This window comes from Mus caroli, chromosome 17, assembly GCF_900094665.2.
Source record: "Mus caroli chromosome 17, CAROLI_EIJ_v1.1, whole genome shotgun sequence".
Lineage (NCBI taxonomy): Eukaryota > Metazoa > Chordata > Mammalia > Rodentia > Muridae > Mus > Mus caroli.
The window spans coordinates 11,454,340-11,467,789 of record NC_034586.1 but is presented as its reverse complement, the minus strand read 5'-3'; positions in this window follow the sequence as shown (position 1 = coordinate 11,467,789).

Below are 13,450 nucleotides of genomic sequence, written 5' to 3'. Positions count from 1 at the left end.
GAAAACTGTATGAATCATTCATTATTGTAAGCATAATAGCCATTAAATATCTGTATAAGTAAGTAATTAGGTGCTATAGTTACAATGTAAATTGAGCAATAATTACTGCATCATCAACAAATTTTTAAAGATACAGTTTCATTAAATCAACAGTAAATTATACAAATGAGAATGGAGGTAATTCACAAGACATAAAATTGTAATTGTTGGTTAAAGTGGTAAACTACAATGTACTGCCATTTGAATATTATCTAGTGAAGCCATAAACCATCCCAATTTAAGTGAGAGAGACACAGAAAAGCATAAAGAAGTGGAGATAGAAGAATTCATTGTAAGAGAAAGTCCTGTAAGGGACTCTTTTTTTTTTTTTTAGAGTCAATCTTTATTTTATACATGTGAGTGTTTGCCTGCATTTATGTCTGTGTATCGAGTGCCAGGAAGCTCAGAAAAGGGCTCTGGGCACTGGAATTGCAGATGATTGTTGAGTCCCATATGGGTGCTGGGAATCAAACCCAGGTCCTCTGTGAGAGCAGCCAGTGCTCTTAACCATGGAGGCATCTCTCCAGCTCCCCCAAGAGATTCTTTCATAACTAATTTTGAAGTTTTTTACAACATAATTATCATACACTAGAGACAGTGCACAGTGATCACAGTTGCCTTCCAGTGCCTCTAACCCGCCCCCCCCACTCCCACCCACCTCCTTCTTACCAACTAGTCCCCTCCCGCCCTCGTGACCCTTTATACCCCCATACCCCCATACCCCCAACCCCCATGCCCCATCCCCCCCGCTTCTAAACTCCATGCAGGCAGTCACAGCTACTTTGTTCTAATGACTGCGATGCCATTTCCAAATGGCAATGTCCTAATGTCTTCCTCCTCATCCTTCACCTCCCCTAATCCTTCTATCCCCTCTTTTACAATGTTTCTGGGCCTCTAAAGTGAAACCAATGTTCAGTTTGGAGCCTAGCACTCATTGACTCTTAGCACGTTTACCGCTTATGAGTTCCCACTTTGATCATTACCTAACTGCCAAAGAGGTTTCTCTAAACACACCTGAGACCTGCACTATGTATGGGTATATACATAGTATTTAAAAGTTTATTAAAGTGTGTATTTCCTCCCAGTCCCAAGCTCCCAGAACAAGGACTCAGACTTAAAATATTCTTACAGATACCCAGGTCAAATAGCTAGGCTCCTTCCCTGACTAGCTAATAGCTTAAAATAACCCATTTATAGTAATATAGATTCTGTCACATGGCTGGTTACCTCTGCTTAGAAACCAAGCATCTGTACTCCTTATATCTTCCCCATGACTCCTCCCACATCTGGCTCTATCCCAGAATCTTCTCTGCCTACCGGATGCCCTACTTTCTAGTCTACCCTTTCCTATAGGCCATAGGATTTTTTTAATTGACAGGTGATGCATCCATATAGTACACAAGATATTCTCTCTACAGGAGGCAGTTTATATTTTCCAAATAGTCATATCCCCACTGTGAATTCCGTAGCCATACAGTGCTAAACATGGATTCCTTCCCATGAAGTAAGCCTCAAATTCAATCAAGAAATGGTTGGTTACTCCTATAATACTCATGCTACTATTACCCTAGTGTGCATATCTTACCCTGTAGGGTCATGTGATTATTGATTACTTCTTCCTCAACAACTCACATCACCATCTAATAACATGAAGGCTTGTCAGCAGGGAGAAAACTTTGAGATCCCTTCCAGCCAGGTTTTTTGAGTAGAGTGTCCAAAATGGGTATTGTCTTCAGCAGTAGGGTCTTACTGGTTTAGCTCTGGGAAGCATCAAAGAGCAAGTCTATCAAAGAGCAAGCTTCTTTTTTTTTTTTTTTTAACCGTGCTCCACCACACCCAGATGAGACAATTTTTTTTCTTTTTTTTATTAGGTATTTTCCTCAATTACATTTCCAATGCTATCCAAAAAGTCCCCAAAACACCCCCCAGTCCCCCACCCACCCACCCCCACCCCTTGGCCCTGGCATTCCCCTGTACTGGGGCATATAAAGTTGGCAAGTCCAATGGGCCTCTCTTTCCAGTGATGGCCGACTAGGCCATCTTTTGATACAAATGCAGCTAGAGTCAAGAGCTCTGGGGTACTGGTTAGTTCATAATAATGTTCCACCTATGGGGTTGCAGTTCCCTTTAGCTCCTTGGGTACTTTCTCTAGCTCCTCCATTGGGGGCCCTGTGATCCATCCAATAGCTGACTGTGAGCATCCACTTCTGTGTTTGCTAGGCCCCAGCATNGTCTCACAAGAGANAGCTATATCTGGNTCCTTTCAGCAAAATCTTGCTAGTGTATGCAATGGTGTCAGCGTTTGGAAGCTGATTATGGGATGGATCCCTGGATATGGCAGTCTTTAGATGGTCCATCCTTTCTTCACAGCTCCCAACTTTATCTCTGTAACTCTTTCCATGGGTGTTTAAAGAGCAAGCTTCTATTGAACTTCTTTATATACTTTAGTTTGAGTTGACCCTCCACCATCCTTACCTTTCCTTTATACCCTTGCCCTCATAGTCTTTTAAAAATTCTCAATTCTAGGGTTCCCTGCTTCAACTTACACATAAGACCTGTTTAGTATTCCCACTTCCCAAACCTCTTTCCAGCACACAAATATATACATACACACACACATAAACATACAAACACATATAGGCACACACATACACATAAACACATACGCACACACATATACACATACACAAAGACAAACATAAACACATGAACATACACACAAACACGCACATGCACAAAGACACACATAAACACACACAAACAGACACACACACACACGCCTTGTGGCTCCTTTCTTACCACCTTTTTAAATTCACTTCTCAGATATTTATTTATGCCCTTGGAATTCTTTGAACATTTTTGTGATTGTTCTTTTGAATTCTTTGTCTAGTATTTATTTTTCATTGGAATTGTTCTCACTGTGACTATTACCAAGGAATTGATATGATGACCTTTGAAGGTTACATGTTGACTGTTTTTCATGTTGCCTATATATTTGGAATTAAATACCTTTGTTAGCTGTGACTTTGGGTGTGAGCTTCTGACCCATTTCCTGTAAATGACTATATGGGTGGTCTCTACTTGTTGTTACCCTTATTGGACTTAGAATCAACTTAGTGATGCTTGCAGCTCTTCGAGGAGCAGGTGGATGTTCCAACCGGGTACTAAAATGCTGGAAACTGGGGAGCAGGGTTAGAACAGCCTGAACTGAAGGTGAGAAATATGTGCCACACAGATGATGGGAGTGTGTCATGTGATCTGGACAATAAGCAGGTACTGAGGTGCTAGGATTCAGGATACTAGAAAACAAAAGATGCAGCTTCAGACCTGGGGAGGAATCTCTGCTCTGGACCTAAGATATCAGCATTAGGGTGTCAAAGGATGAGAGATAGGGTCTCTGACTGGGAAGACAATTCCATTTGGGTCGTGAGGCACTGCAGAGTGAGATTCCTGTGAGAGATGAGGTTCATATCAGGGGTTGGGGTGCTGGAGGGAAGAGTATACGGCCTCTGATCTAGATCAAGTTGTGAGATCCTGAGGTGTTAGGTAGGGTTAAGTGCCAGAGTGCAGGAGACATGGCCTCTGATCTGAGAAGTGGGCCGCACTTGGGCTCAGAGACACTGACTGGGGTGCTGGAGTGGATGTGAACCCTAACCTAGGGAGTAAGCTCCCTGCAATTACTGGGGGCCTAGGGTATCAGAATGTGGCTGATGTGACCTCTGACCTTTGGAATGAGGTCTGCGGGGATCATGAGGCTCATTTCAAAGGTCAAAGATGCAGAGATGCATGACCTCTGACCTGAGAAGTGAGTTCTGCTGAGGTCTCAACAAATATTTTTAAGATCCAGTTTTCTGTTTTCAAACAACAATAAATTTGGTATACTAAACAATGCATACTTTTGTGTTATATATCTATTTTTAGCATTTGATTTTGCCTTCTAAGTACCTATGATTTTTAACCTATGTGTAGACATGAAATGAGAGCATTACTGATGTTGTTTGGGGTGGGAGGAGTTCTAAAACATAGGTAGATTTTGAAGGTTAATTCTCATGCTGTTAATAATAAACAGATAGTCCTAGTAATGGAGTAATTATTGTTGCTGTTAGTTAAGAGCATATAGGACTTCTTACAAGATACTGTGATATTGATAAAAAGATATTGACCTTACAGTTAAGATTATTGTAGTTATTTCATCTTCGGTAGTTTTGTGGTGTTAGGATCAAACCTCAGCTTTACACATGTAAGGAGTGCCTTACCACTGAGCCATAGCCACAGCCCTTAGTTTTTAAAGGCAGGGTCTCCTTATATAACTTACTTTTTCTGCCTCACCCTCCCAAGTGTACACCACCGTGCCTGGTTTCATCTACAAATTTTTGGAACTCCCAACACCTTAGTCACTTTGAAGAAGAAGAAGAAATGTGGTTTACTATCTCTATGTGCTGTGTGGGTATTGTTTTGTTTGTTTATTATGTTTGAAACCATCAGAGTTAAACTTAATTCCTCAGTCGTACCTTCACTCATTTGATTCTTTCTCTGAAGGGCTCATGTTTTCAAACTTTGAAACATTAAAATGTGTTGAGGTAAAGCCAATAGAAAAATATAATCATGCCTAAACCTGGAATATTTTAGTTGCATTTTACTGAAGTGATTTTGAAAAGAAAAACTTTCAAATTAGGATAATTATCAGGCAGTATCTCTAAAGACTCTGGAAATTAAATATTCAGATATCTCTAAGGCATGAAAATAAAAAAAAAATTCTATCTAAACTGTTAATAATAAGCCAGCCAACTCTTTCAAAAAGATATGCACAATAGAAAATATTATGCAACAAATTATGTATGGCATGCAGACTCCTTCCCACTAGAACGTTATTATTCAGTGCAGAGCACAATTTTTACCTATGTCTAAATATAGTCTGTAAATGTATTTCTTGTGCTATAGAAAATGAACACCTTGTTTAACATTTACAGCATCCAACATTGCTTGGTCCTGTTCCAGGCTGGGCTTTCTTCTCTTCCCTTATATGTTTATAGCTCAACTTGACCTGAAGTTGTCTAAGTCCATGGCAGCTCTGCATATCCAAGCAGTAGGGGCTTTGTGAGCAGCACTTGTTCACAGTGGTAAACCTGAGAGGACAGAGCATTGCACAGCAGTGAAAGAGAGAGATGCTATCACTTCTAAACTATGTGCCAAAGGTGCTATAAGAACAGCCAGGTTCCTTCCATTTTCAGCGTCCAGTTGCCCTGAGTCACTACTGAAAAGTTGTTGAACTCAAGGTATTTTAATGAGTTTTTACTGTTAATACTGAACAACCCTGGAGAAAATACTCAGAAATATCTCTTCTCCTACTTGCCAAGGAAATGTGTAGGTTGCAGACATATCAGCCTCATCAATAAACGTGTATGTAGATGCCTCCATAAAGGTGACAAGCTTCTAGATGTCTTCAATCTGCACAGAAACAACCAGGTTAGTAGCAGATAGGCCTTCATGGCCATCTGAATTTCCCACACTGGGGTTCTCTTACTGGCAAGAAACTGTAATGAGAATATCAAAAGATGTCAGCTCCTAATTTAGATGACGCTAAAATGAATTGTGCTGTGGACTTTAGAAGCACTGTGGTCTACTGTGAACAAATAAGATCAGCAAAATCCAGCCACTGACATGCTGAGCACCTTAGGTCAGGCAGCAAACCTCCACCTCAATGGAGGCATTTAACAGAGAGAAGTATGTAGAGAACTAATTGTAAATGTATCGTTGCAAGTTATTTAAAGTTACCTTAGTAGAAACATTTTTAAAAAGAGCAAATATTTCCATCAATCGAAAATAACTATCACTTAACTTAGTTCTAAGCCAAAATCGTGCCTCCCTCACTTTTCTGGCTCTCAGAGTCTTTGTTGCTAGCTGTTCATCATTGGTTTGTCTTCTAAATAAAAAAAATTTAATGATTTGTTGGCCATCTTTCAGAAAATATCTTGTACCATTTCCTTCCTAGAGAACTAACCAAAGCAAAATGGAGTGGGGGACCTTGCAATTGTGCAGTTGGAGTTAGGTCTGGGAATACAGAAGGAAATACCCAAAACCATGGGAGTGCATGAGACAGAGACGTTCAGAAATCACCAAGCGTTGAGAGTCCTTGAATTTTATGTATAGACCTACTATAGAACTGAAGTTATTTGATGAATAATGCAAGGTCTACAGCAACTAAAGACATCTGTAAACAAACAGTGTTAAGAATTCTGCCTTAGAAGATGGCCTTGTTGAACATCAGTGGGAGGAGGGGCCCTTGGGCCTGAGGGTGTTGGATGCCCCAGTGTAGGGAAATGCCAGGGTGGGAAGGTGGGAGTGGGTGGGTGGGTGGGTGGGTGGAGGAGCATCCTCATAGAAGTAGGGGGAGGGGGGAGGGGATGAGGGTTTCAGAAGGGGAGACCTGGAAAGGAGAAAACATTTGAAATGTAAATAAAGAAAATATCCACTAAAAAAAAAGAAAGAAAGACGTGTGTGCACGTCACACACACACACACACACACACACACACAAAATTCTGCCTGAAATTCTTATGTTACATGAACCATCTATTTAACAATTACTGCATTGGTAGCAGAAAAATGGAACTGGGAAAATTAATATCACCCATTTTATTAAAATATATCATCCACTCCAGAAAGCAATTCTACACTCTTTGTCATTATTCAAATCTGTAGCAAACAAAAGTCCCATGTTACATGTATCACCATGTTTTTGAAGAATACAGACCAGCTGTAACAGGAGGACAGTGTGAGTAAGTTGCATGTATATTTGCAGTGCTGGGATGTCACCCTGACAGAGCTTCAGGAGGATATCCAGGCTGACAAGATGGCACAGAGAGTAAAGGCACTCGCTGCCAAGCATGATGACCTAAGTTCAGTCCCTGGAACCCGCTTGGTGGAAGGAAAAAAGACCTGAATGCTTCGCACTGTCTTCTGTCTAGCTTCCAGACCAGTGTCATAGCATACACATCCACCTCCAAATAAGTCAGTGAGGAGAGAGAACACATTAGAATCAACATTACTGAAGAGATTTTTTTAGTAGCAAAGTCTAAAAAGCAGAGAGTTTTTATCTTGCCTTAAAAGAAAAGCCCGACAAATCAAATTCTCACAAGCCAAAGTCTACTTGTCTTGGAAAGGCTACTTATAAATGAGAAACATTGAATGTTTTTTTTTAATGATTTAATACTGATACTTTACATTTTTCAGAATTTGCCATAGTCATAAGCATCAAAACAAGCCCACTTAAATGTTTGTCTTCCTTCATCCTCCGATCAACAGAAAAACTCAACAGGAGAAAACGCACTTGCCAAAGGTAGCTGTTCCTTCCTGACTAAGTTACAACATAAAATACCAGTACTGCAGAAACATAGTAACACAAGTTATACGTGTTGAGGGCTTGGTAAAGAACAAGCAGCTGCTCGCCATTCAAGCAACCACCACACTGAAAATACCTAACTTTCCCAATTCTGAGTATTCTCAGATACAGAAAAGCCCACAGACGGCCAGCTGTCATTGTCTTGGCAGACATTGTATTGCTTTTTCTCCGGCCAAGCCCACACAGCTCCTTTGCCTCCCTTGGATGTTTGTACAAGTGAACCAACCTTCCCTACAATTCTCCCTACTGTCCATGGAATAGAATTCTTAGGAATATTCCTACCTATCTGTGTGTCAGTGAAAATAAGCTAAAATCATCTCTAAATTGCGCCTTACTCCCTACCCTTTAACTCTTAAGGTAATATAAGAGATTCTGTGGCAGGGAAGGAATTACTGAAGACTACACGGTAGCTTCAGGACAACACTCACGTGGACTAGAATAGGAACGTCAGCTGCAGGCAAGGCAAGGTAACAGCTCTCTTCTCTGTCCATAGGAGTACAGGCTGTCAAAACCACACAAAGTTCCTTCTTTCTTCTCAAATATCTTCATGGGGCTCTTCTTTTTAAGGAGAGTATCATTTTATTTTCAAATTGTATGGAGAATTTCTATAGAGTATAATTCCATGTTTTCTACAGACACGCTATTGAAAGAACCAAAGAGGAAAGAAAATTTAAATATCTAAATTTCCCTTGCAAAAGACAATATTTCAGACAGGAGGGAAGGTATTGGGTCAGCTTTTGTCAGTTTGTTCTGTTTGTCTGCTGGTATGTTCATGAGAACTTGCATATTTTTAATGTGCACAATTACAAATTCCATTCTCTAAGAATATTTTTATTTTGTAAAATATTCTCCAGTATGTAATTGTGATGTATGTCAATTTTTTAAAACTAATTTCGAAGTCTACATGACTGTATTCACATCTTCTAATCTTAAAGGGAAAGGGGGGGAAAATGAGTGATCGCCTGTTGAATTTTGATTGCCCTTTCTCGATCAAATTCATCATGGATCAAATTTCCTGACAGTTGTTATACGTCAGAAAACCTTCACTCTAACAAGGATCTCTATTTAAGAGCATAAGGACCATGGGAATAATCTCCCTCATTTTCTCACCCCCTCAAGAAAAATTGAAAGAAGTAGCCAGAGTGATCAGAAAAACTGTGTGTTATTATATAATCTTTATTTTTATGTTATTATGTTATGTGTGTATGGTCTGTGTGTGGATATAATCATGCATGCCATGGTGTGCATGTATAGGACAAAAGACAACTTTTGGAAGATGGTTTCCTCCTTCCACCTACACACGAGCTCAGGCGTGTGAACTCAGGTCATCAGGCTTGTGCCATCAGCAAGTATGTTACGTGATCAGCCTCTATTTATTTATTTATTTATTTATTTATTTATTTATTTATTTGCATCCCAAATGTTGATCCCACCTCCCAGTCTCCCCTCACAGAGCTCCTCCTCCATACCCCCTTCGCCTCTGAAAGTGCAGCCCCCTCTTATTCCCCCACCCTGGGGCATCACGACTCTGAGGCCAGACATAGCAGCCCTCTGCTACATATGTGCTGGAGGCCTTAGTCTAGCCCATGTATGCTCTTTGGTTGGTGGCTCAGTCTCAGGAAGGTTCCAGGGGTCCAGGTTAGTTGACACTGTTGGCCTTCCCATGGGGTTGCCATCTCCAGAGGGCCTTCAATCCTTCCCCTAACTCTTCCACAAAAGTCCCTGACCTTTGTTCAATTTGTCTGTAGGTATCTGCATCTGTCTCAGTCAGCTGCTGAGGACAGTCTCTCAGAGGGCTGCTATGCTAGACTCCTGTCTGCAAGCACAACATAGCATCATTAATAGCATGAGGGATTGGTGCCTACCTATAGAATGGGTCTCACAATGGGACAGTCAGTGGTCTTTAGTAAGAAGATGGACCTCTTGATTAATGTCATGTTTTACTTTGAGAAGTAAGCACAACTTATGGCAAACAAAGAATGACTCTTCATAGCCACAGATTTTCAGTGGATGTCATGGGCAAAAGCTGAGCTCATCTTTTTGCAAGAAAGAAAAAATTGAAACAAACAGTGTGACTTTTAGGAAGACACAGAATTTCTCTAGAGCTCATTTATACATCTCTTCATCTCTTTTTAGTAACAGATCTAAGCTACATTTCCCAGTGTTCTTTGCAATTAAATGTGTCCATGTGACTCATTTCTAATCAATAGGACATGAGCAAATGTGATGTTCTTTGTGTATCCATCCATGAAAGTTTTGAGTATAGGCTCCACTGTCTTTTCTTTTTTGGCTGATAAAATGTAAATGAGTCTTGGGACGATTCTAACAGACCAAAAAAGAAAAAAAAAAAAAAGTGCCTTCTAAGAAAGTCTCAGCATCTTTTCTTCTTTTCAAAGACATCACATGCTGCATAGAAAACTCTGGCTCTGCCACTGTTCATACCCCTAATGAGAAGCCCAAATCAGCTGGATCATCAGGAACAACCCCATGTCCTCCACACTACACACTCTACCTGTAGTGTCTTGTTGTCTGAATGGTTAGTGCAGGGAGAATTCTATATGCTAAGTCAGAGCTCTGTAGGATGACTCTAAACCTCACTCCATAGTTGCTGACTTCAAATTATCAGAGGTAAAATATCAATCTATCTCTGTGTGAGTATGTATACATGGGTATGTGTCTGTCTATCTGTCTGTCTGTGTCTCTGTGTCTATCTGTCTCTATCTCTGTCTGTATCTGTGTCTATGTTGTTCTGTGTCTCTGTGTGTATCTGTGTCTGTGACTGTGACTGTTTCTGTGCCTGTGTACATGATGAGGCTATGCATGTACCATGGCATGCATGAGGAAGTACGAGGACTACTTTGTGAAATCAGTTCTCTCTTTCCATCTTCATATATGTTCCAGAGATTGAATTCATTTGCCATATATGTGCAGCAAGGGCCTTGACCCTCAGAGCCATCCCGGTAAACCATGATTCTTGTAGTCAACTAATATTTCATTTCATAATGTTTTGCTTTGTCATTTAAGCCTCCAATAGGGATAACTTTGGAGAGATCTTTTGAAGAGAAATTCTTTACATATGATTCTTCAAATATAAATCCCATCCCAAGGCCAAATATGCTCCATGCACATCACAACCATAGCTACTGTGCCTGCACAGCCCTGTCTGCTGTGCTCCTATCTTTTCTTGTGTCTCTTACCCAAAGGAGTGTTCCTTCTGTGTCCAGCTTCCCTGTGAGCTTTCTATTTATCAACTCTTCCTAATGCCCTTTGTTACTCTGTTCTGTCTGGGTTTGGTTTTATATTCTGGCCTATTTGATAAGAGTATGGGCTACTTCTACTCTGTAGCAGAGGCATGCCAGAGCATGGATTCACATAAATGGAAGTATGTCACAACATGGTATATAGTATTTTCCACAAATTAACTCTTCATTTGGAGAAACAATGCTTCCTCATAACGTGACAGAGAATATATTTTTCTGATTATTCAGAATACTTGAAATAGGAAAAAATGTGATGATAAACTCTAGGTCTATAACTTTCAACTTGAAGTTTTTTGGGTTGTTTGTTTGTTTGTTTGTTTGTTTTTCGAGACAGGGTTTCTCTGTGTAGCCCTGGCTATCCTGGAACTCACTCTGTAGACCAAGCTGGCCTTGAACTAAGAAATCCACCTGCCTCTGCCTCCCAAGTGCTGAGATTAAAGGTGTGTGCCATCACTGCCGGCTCAACTTGAAGTTCTAACAAGCAAACATTTTCTCTGTGGTGAGAAGGGATTTAGCTTAGTAAACAGAGCAAGATATTTGTGCTACAGAGATCCAACCTTCAAGGGGACTTAGAGTACCTTTGCCCTCAGTTTTCTCCCTAGTCCTATTTATAATTTTTGTTCAATATTTACCTATTCATTAATAGTAGTAGTATGGTGTGTATGTGTGTGTGCACACGTGTGCAGCTATGCATGTAACAGCACTCTTGTATAACCAGAGGATAACTTCAGGACTCCTTCCATCACAGATTATAAGGACTGAACTCAAGTTTTCAGGCTTGTATGGTGTAGCAAGAGCTTTTAACCACTGAAACATCTTGTTGGCCAATCTTATACTTTAATATTGTTGTCTTTGTTGTTGACTTCTTAAAATTTCTTCTTATATTTTTGAAATTATTATATAATTATGTCATTTCCCCCTTCATTTTTTTCTCTCTAAATCCTCCTGAATAGCCCCTTGCTCTCCTTCCTTCATTTCCTCTTTTTCATAATTGATATATATATATATATATATACACACACACACATATTCCTAAATACAACCTGCTTGGTTGTATATAATTTATTTGTGTGTGTGTGTGTGTGTGTGTGTGTGTGTGTACTGACCATTTGGCATTGGATAACCAATTGTAACCAATTGTGTTCTTCCCTGGACAAAACTCTTCCTTCCACTCTTGGCATTCCTTAGTTGCCTACAGTTCTTTGTGTAAAACTGAGACCTTCATCTACTTTGGCATGTCTATTGTCCTGTGAACAAGGACATGTTCATATTTAGGCCGTTGTGTTGGTAGACTTAGAGTTGCAGCTTCTGACATTACTAACTCAGTTTCATAGCAGACTCCCCTATCCTTCCACTTGTACAATCTTTTTTACCTCTCTTTAGGGATGTTTTCAGAACCTTAAGTGTGGGACTTATTTTGTAGATGTATCCCTTGGTTGGGCCTGGGCTTCCTAACTCCGTGTTGTGATTCCTGTAATGGTCTCTATCTGATACAATGGGAAGTTTCCTTGATGAGAGCTGAAGACTACTACTATCTGTAGATATAAAGACAAATATTTGGAATGTGGTTAGGGATTAGGCTGCTTTAGCAAAGTGCTGGCTGTAAGGTTCTCCTCCAAGATCCATGACTTCACTCTGCTTGAGTAGTTGGCTAGGTTTCCAGTACCTGGTGTGATTTCCCTCGTGTTGAACGAGCTTTAGTCATAAACTTTTTATGTTGTCTCTCTCTGATTTCATTTACCATAGATAGGTCCCAATCGATCTCTATGGCATGCTTTGTATACATACTTGTACACGCATTTCTATCCCTAAATCGAAATCATCTCATCATATTACTTTCTAAAAAGCCTCAAAGACTTTGCAGAGTAGGATCCCAGCTCTCACAGGCCACGCAATGTGAGGAGAATGAATGTCTCCTTGCTTATCACAGCTCTTGCCTTTCAGAAACCCACTCTGATGTGTAGTAATTCAAAGCATGGGAAAATAAACAACGGCCAAATCACTAGGCTCTTTTTGCAATCTAAGAGACTGTGTCTTCTTCAATTTAGTTCATAACAATAAGCACCTCACTGAGTCCTAACATATACAAGAGCATTAGGGGCTATAATCAAATTATCAAGTTAAACACTGTACTAGTGAATTCAAGTTTAGAAAATTAGCTCCAGAGTGACTCAATTAGTACAGCTCCGTTATCTTATCACATACTGCTTATCTTACCCTAGAACTTCAAAGTTAAAGATGTTCATTCCTCAGAGGAAAGAGAAACTAAGCAAGAATATGGCCCCTTTAGAAAATTCCATCACATTCTCTCCAGCCCTGGCAACTGATAGAAAAACTCAGGTTGCTAATTAAGTGCCTACCACTCTGAGCTTCTTAAAGCTTCATCACGTGTTCCTATCTAATTAACACATTTTCACAGTGGCCCATGTGACACAACCTCTCAGATCTTTCCCCAACCTTTAAAGGGCAGTTGGCATTCTAGTCCCAGGTTTTATATATTTATTCTGATGCTTTATGAACCCTCCTTGTCTCGGAGCCTCAACTAATGAATTTCATATATAAATATTATTTTCCTATTGTTTTTCCACTCTGGTGTCGAAATCTAGGCTTTGCACATCCTAGGCAAGTTTTCTATCACTGAGCCTCACCCCAGCCAATCTACTGCTAATACAGAGAATTAACTCTAAAAGCTTGTGGTTAAAACATACAAATGACCAGATAAAGGTAAACAGACTAACCATCAAAGTGTT